The following is a 7,426-nucleotide window of genomic DNA, read 5'->3' as shown; positions in this document are numbered from 1 at the left end:
GTTTCTCAGAGAAACAAAAACTAAAGGAATTTGTGAAGATCAAACCAGTCCTGCAAGAAATATTAAAGAGGATCCTTTGAATGAAGAGAGAGCCCAAAGGTAACATAGACCAGAAAGGAACAGAGACAATCTACAGGAACAGTGACTTTATAGGCAATACAACAGCACTAAATTAATAACTTTCAATAATTACTCTGAATGCAAATGGGCTAAATGCTCCAATCAAAAGACATAAGGTATCAGAATGGATTTTTTAAAAAGACCCATAAATATGCTATCTATAAAAGACTTATTTTATACCCAAAGACATCTCCAGATTGAAAGTGGGGGGATGGAGAACTATTTATCATGCTAATGGACATCAAAAGAATCTGGAATAGCAATCTTTTTCTCAGATAAATTAGCTTTTAAACCAAAGACTGTAATGAGAGATAAAAAGGACATTATATCACAATAAAGGGCTCTATCCAACAAGAAAATCTAAGTTATAAATATTTATGCTTCTAACTAGGGAGCAGCTAATTATATAAACCAATTAATAACCAAATTAAAGAAACACATTGATAATAATACAATAGTAGGGCACTTTAATACCCCACTCACAACAATGGACAGATCATCCTAGCAGATCAATGAAGAAACAAGGGCTTTGAATAACACAAAGGACTAGATGGACTTTACAGTCATATTTAGAACATTTCCTCCTAAAGCAACAGAATATAAATTCTTCTCAAGTGCACATGGAATATCCTTCAGAATAGATAATATACTGGGCTACAAATCAGGTCTCAGCTGGTACCAAAAGATTGAAATTATTCCATGTGTATTCAAACTACAACACTTTAAAACTTGAACTCAATTACAGGAGAAAATTTGGAAGGAACCAAATACACAGAGGTTAAAGAGCATCCTACTAAGGAATGAATGGGTCAACCAGGAACTTAAAGAAGAATTTAAAAAATACATGAAAATGAGGGGAGCCTGGGCAGCTCAGTGGGTTGGGCCTCTGCCTTGGGCTTGGGTCATGGTCTTAGGGTCCTGGGATCGAGCCCCCCATTGGGCTCTCTGCTCAGCGGGGAGCCTGCTCCCCCCCCCCCCGCCTGCCTCTCTGCCTGCTTGTTATCTGTGTCTGTCAAAGAAAAAAATAAAAACTTAAAACAATACATGAAAATGAAAACACGACAGTTTAGAACCTTTGGGATGCAGCAATGGCGGTCCTAAGAGGGAAGTACATAACAATATAGGCCTTTCTCAAGAAACAAGAAAAACCTCAAATACACAAGCTAACCTTAGATCTAAAGGAGGCGGAAGAGGAATAGCAAATAAAGCCAAAATCCAGCAGAAGATGGGAAATAATAAATATTAGAACATGAATCAGTGACAGAAATTTTAAAAAAATGGAACAGCACTGAAATTAGAATCTGGTTCTTTGAAAGAATTAATAAGATTGATAAACCCCTTGCCAGATTTGTCCAAAAGAAAAGAGAAAGAACCCAAAACAATAAAATCATGAATGAAAAAGGAGAGATCAGAGCCAATACCAAAGAAACACAAACAATTATAAGAGAATATTATGAGCAATTATATTGGCAACAAATTAGGCAATTTGGAAGAAATGGAGGCATTCCTAGAAACATAAACTACCAAAAGTGACACAGGAAGAAATAGAAAACCTGAGCAGACCCATAATCAGCAAAGACATTGAATAAGTAATCAAAAATCTCCCAACAAACATGAACCCAGGGCCAGATGACCTGCTAATAGAATTCTACGAAACATTTAAAGAAGAATTAATACTTAATCTTCTGAAACTGTCTCAAAAAATAGAAATGGAAGGAATACCTCCAAACTCATTCTATGAAGCCAGAATTACCTTGATTCCCAAACCAGAAAAAGACCCTCACCAAAAAGGAGAATTTCAGACCAAATCTCTGATGAAGATGGATGGAAAAATTCTCACGAAGATACTAGCTAATAAGATCCAACAGTACATTAAAAAGATTATTCACCGGGCGCTTGGGTGGCTCAGTGGGTTAAGCCACTGCCTTCGGCTCAGGTCATGATCTCAGGGTCCTGGGATCGAGTCCCGCATCGGGCTCTCTGCTCGGCAGGAAGCCTGCTTCCCTCTCTCTCTCTCTGCCTGCCTCTCTGTCTGCTTGTGATCTCTCTGTCAAATCAATAAATAAAATCTTTAAAAAAAAAAAAAAGATTATTCACCATGACCAAGTCAGATTTATTCCTGGGGTGCAAGTTTGGTTCAACATCCATAAATCAAACAATGTGATACAGCACATTAATAAAGGAAAAGACAAGAAACAAATGGTCTTCTCAATAGATGCAGAAAAAGCATTTGACAAAACACAGCTCTATTCTTGATAAAAACTGTCTGCTGTGTAGGGATAGAAGGAACATACCTCAATACCATAAAAGCCATATATGAAAAGCCCACATCTAGTATCATCCTCAAGGGAGTAAATGAGAGCTTTTCCCCTAAGGTAAGGAAGACAACAGGGATGTCTACTCTCACCACTGCTATTCAACATAGTACTAGAAGTCCTAGCCTCAGCAATCAGACAACAAAAATAAATAAAAGGCATCCAATCAGCAAAGAAGTCAAACTTCCACTCTTTGCAGATGACATGATACTCTTTGTAGAAAACCCAAAAGACTCCACCCCAAAATTGCTAGAACTGATATAGGAATTCAGCAAAGTTTCAGGATATAAAATCAACACACAGAAGTCTGTTGCATTTCTACATGCCAACAATGAAGCATCAGAAAGAGTAATCAAGGAATTGATCCTATTTGCAATTACACAAAAAACAAAATGATAACTAGGAATAATCCTAACTAAAGAGGTAAAGAACCATACTCTAACAACTATAGAACACTTATGAAAGGAATTTAAGAGGACACAAAGAAAAATATGAAAAGCATTCCATGTTCATGGATTGGAAGAACAAACATTGTTAAAATGTCTATACTACCCAAAGCAATCTACACATTTAATGCAATTCTTACCAAAATATCATCACCATTTTTCACAGAGCTGGAACAACTGATGCTAAAATTTGTATGGAACCAGGAAAGACTCCAAATAGCCAAAGGAAAGTCAAAAAAGAAAACCAAAGCTGGAAGCATCACAATTCTGGACTTTAAGCTACATTACAAAGCTATAGTCATCAAGACAGTATGGTACTGGCATAAAAACAGACACATAGATCAATGGAACAGAACAGAGAATCCAGAAATGGACCCTCAACTGTATGGTCAACTACTCTTTGAGAAAGTAAGAATGAATATCCAATGCAAAAAAGAGTCTCTTCAACAAATATTATTGGGAAAACTGGACAGCCACAGGTAGAATGAAACTGGACCACTGTCTTTACACTGTAAACAAAAAAAGACTCAAAATGGATGAAAGGCCTTCCTGTCCTGTGAGACAGGAATCCATCAAAATCCTAGAAGAGAACACAGACAATAACCTCTTTGACCCAGCCACAGCAACTTCTTTCTAGACACATCTCCAAAGGCAAGAGAAACAACAGCAAAAAATGAACTATTGGGACTTTATCAAGATAAAAACCTTCTGCATAACAAAGAAACAGCCAACAAAACTAAAAGGCAACCTACAGAATATGAGAATATATTGGCAAATGTCTTGCTAATCTTCTCTGTATTGTTCCAATTTTAGTATACGTACTGCCGAAGCGAGCACACAAATGTCTTGTTGGATAAAGGGCTAGTATCATATATATATATATATATATATATATATATATATATATATATATATATATATATAACTTATCAACCTGAACATCCAAAAAACAAACAAAGAAAAAATCCAGTCAAGAAATGGGCAGAAGACATGAAAACACATTTCTCCAGGGAAGACATACAAATGGCTAACAGACACATGAAGATTGCTCAACATCACTCAGCATCAGGGAAATACAAATCAAAACCACAATGAGATATCACCTCACACCAGTCTGAATGGATAATATCAACAACTCAGGAAACAACAGACATTAGCTAGAATGTGGAGAAAGGGGAACACTCATACTGTTGGTGGGATGTAAACTGGTTCAGTCACTCTGGAAAACAGTTTGGAGCTCCCTCATAACGTTAAAAATTGAACTACCCTATGACCCAGCAACTGCACTACTTGGTATTTACCCAAAAGGTACAAATATAGTGATTCAAAGGGGCACATGCACCCCAATATTTATAACTGCAAAGTCACAGTAGCCAAAATATAGAAAGCCCAGATGTCCATTGACAGATAACTAGATAAAGAAAATGTGGTATGTATATATATATATAAACTGAATATTACTTAGCCACCAAAAGAATTAAATCTTGCTAGTTGAAACAATGTGGATGGAACTAGAGGGTATTATGCTAAATGAAATAAGTCAGTCAGAGAAAGACTGATGTCAGATGATGTCACTCATATGTGGAATTTAAGAAACAAAACAGATGAACATAAGGGAAGAGAAGGAAAAGTAAAATAAGATAAAAACAGAGATGAAGGCAAATCAAGGAGACTATGGTTAAGAGGACAAACTGCGGGTTGCTGGAGGGGTGGCAGGTGGGGCAATGGGCTAAATGGGTTATGGGTTTCAAGGAAGACACTTTTGGGGGTGAGCAATGGGTGTTATATGTAGGTGATGAATCGCTAGATTCTATTCCTGAAATGGAAACTGCTTCTTACAAGTTTTGGTATGATGTGTTTTCATTTTCATTTGTTTCAAAATATTTTCTAATTTCTCTTTTTTTTATTTTTTATTTTTTTAAAAGATTTTATTTATTTATTTGACTGACAGAGATCACAAGTAGGCAGAGAGGCAGGCAGAGAGAGAGGAGGAAGCAGGCTCCCTGCTGAGCAGAAAGCCCGATGTGGGGCTTGATCCCAGGACCCTGGGATCATGACCTGAGCCGAAGGCAGAGGCTTTAAACCACTGAGCCACCCAGGTGCCCCATAATTTCTCTCTTTTTTTTAAAGATTCATTTATTTATTTTAGAGAGAGAGAGTAGGAGTGGGAGGGCAGAGGGAGAGGGAGAGAGAATCTCAAGCAAACTCTGCCCTGAGTATAGAGCCCAACCCAGGGTTCAATCCTAGGACCCTGATTTCATGACCTGAGCTGAAACCAAGAGTTTGATGCCCAACAAATTTTACCACCCAGGTGCCTCTCTAATTTCTCTTCTGATTTCTTCATTGGTATTTGAGTGTATTTTTAATTTTCATATATTTGTGGATTTTTCCATTTTCCTTCTGCTATTTTTTTTGGAGGGAGGGCTTTGGTACAATATACTTTATATTGATGGTATTGATAGTACATGACAAGGTAGAGCTCCCCAAGTCCCTCCCCTTCTTCAGAGGGTCTAGGATGGAAACAGTGTAGGGCTGGGGAGATTCTCAGGATGTTGGGGGATGAATTGGGGCCAAGACTCTCCAGCAGCTGAGGACCTCTCTCTTCCTCTTGCTTTCGGTGGGGCAAGTGGTCCAGGGCACTCTTATTCTTTAGAGGTCATGTGGACCGTAAGGTCTACCATCCATTTGATGTAGCCAAATTCATTGTCACAGTGGTCATTGAGAGCAATGCCAGCCCTGGCATTGCAAGTGGAAGAGTGGGTATCACTGTTGAAGTTGCAGGAGACACCTTGGTCTTCAGTGTAGCCCAGAATGCCGTTGAAGGGACCCTCTGATGCCTGCTTCACCACTTTCTTGATATCATCATATTTGGCACCTTTCTCTAGGAAGCAGGTCAGATCCATGACACATTGGTTATGGGGACATTGAAGGCCATGACATTAAGCTTCTCATTCATTTCAGGGATGACCTTGTCTATAACCTTGGCAGTGCCAGTAGAAGCAGAGATGGTTTTCTGTACAGGCCCTCAGCCATCATGCCACAGCTTCCCAGAGGGGCCATCCATGGTCTTCTGGGTGGCAGTGTTGGCATGGACTGTGGTCATCAGTCCCTCCATGACACCAAAGTTGTCATGAATGACCATGGCCAGAAAGGCCAAATAGTTGATGGTGCAGGAGACATTGTGGATAATCTTGAATAAGTGGTCATACTTATGGTTCACACCCATCACAAACATAGGGACCTAAGCAGAAAGGGCAGAGATGATGACCCTCTTGGCCCTACCTATCAAGGGAGCCCCAGCCTTCTCCATGGTGGTGAAGAGACTCCATAACATACTCAGCACCAGCATCACCCTATTTGATGTTGGCAGGATCTCATTCATGGAAGATGGAGATGGGGTTTTCATTGACAATAAGTTTCCCATTCTCAGTCTTAATCATGCTGTTGAATTTGCAGTGGGTGGACTCATACTGGAACATGAAGACCATGTAGTTGACGCCAATGAAGGGATCATCAGTGGTCCACTTTGCCAGACTTAAAAGCAGCCCTGGTAAACAGGTGCCCAATATGGCCAAATTCTCTTACTCCAACCTTCACCATCATGTGTCAGGGACATGGCTGGCATTGCACCAGAAGATGCCACTATGTATTGAACAGAGCAGAGAGCTCCTTCTGGTGTTGATTTCTAGTTTCATCATAATGAAAAAAGATGTTTTGTATGATTGCAGTCTTTTAAATTTTCTAAAGACTTATTTTGTAGCCTAACATCTGGTCTATTATGGAGAATGTTCCTTATGCACTTAAGAGAAACGTGTATTCTGCTGTTGTTGAGTAGTGTTCTGTATGTGTTTTTTAGGTCAGATTGATTTTTTAAAAACTTACTACAAAGTTATAATGATCATAACATACAGTAATCATAACAATGTGGTACTGGCACAAAGACAGACATATAGACCAATGAAATAGAATAAAAATCTCATAAAGAAACCCTCAGATAAGTGGTCAAATGATTTTTGACCAAATAAGGAAATAGAATACTTGGACAATATGTCCTTAGCATTTTAATAATAGTTTTTAAAAATCGTACTCTGATAATTCCAGCATCCCTGCCATATGTGAGTCTGGTTCTTTTGCTTGCTCTACCACTTTAAACTGTGTTTTTTGCCTGTTAGTATGCTTGTAATTTTTGTTTAAACATGTATATGATGTAATGGCGATGCTGGCAGGCTGGCTCCAGGGTCCCAGAGAGAGTCCTGCAGGACCAGTCAGCAGGGCTACACATATGGAAATCACACTTGAGCTAGCAGGAGGTAAAAGTGGAGTTTACTGAAAATATAGAGGGAGTGCAGATAGAGACAGAGTGTCTGGGAGACTCAGAAAGGAAAGGAGGGAGTCTTGTCTTTCATCAGCCTCCAACCTGATATCCAAACTAATCCACCATTTCTGTCACCACTCTGAGACAGACAAGACAAAAACCAGTTCCCCCAACAACCCCCAGACGAGTCATAACATTGTAGATAACTCCCACTTTTTTCCTTTCACCCT

General features: G+C 39.0%; 1 non-coding gene and 1 pseudogene across 1 annotated transcript; both read right to left on the bottom strand.

The window, feature by feature from the left end:
- Window positions 1-3,613: 3,613 nt before the first annotated feature.
- On the bottom strand, window positions 3,614-3,718 carry LOC125105819 (U6 spliceosomal RNA). The gene has a single exon (XR_007129070.1). It is a non-coding gene; the product is annotated as a U6 spliceosomal RNA (small nuclear RNA).
- Window positions 3,719-5,523: 1,805 nt separating this feature from the next.
- On the bottom strand, window positions 5,524-6,481 carry LOC125104845 (glyceraldehyde-3-phosphate dehydrogenase-like; annotated as a pseudogene).
- Window positions 6,482-7,426: the final 945 nt, after the last annotated feature.

This window comes from Lutra lutra, chromosome 7 (assembly GCF_902655055.1).
Source record: "Lutra lutra chromosome 7, mLutLut1.2, whole genome shotgun sequence".
In the NCBI taxonomy this organism is placed as follows: domain Eukaryota; kingdom Metazoa; phylum Chordata; class Mammalia; order Carnivora; family Mustelidae; genus Lutra; species Lutra lutra.
This window is presented reverse-complemented; position numbering and strand designations above follow the sequence as displayed.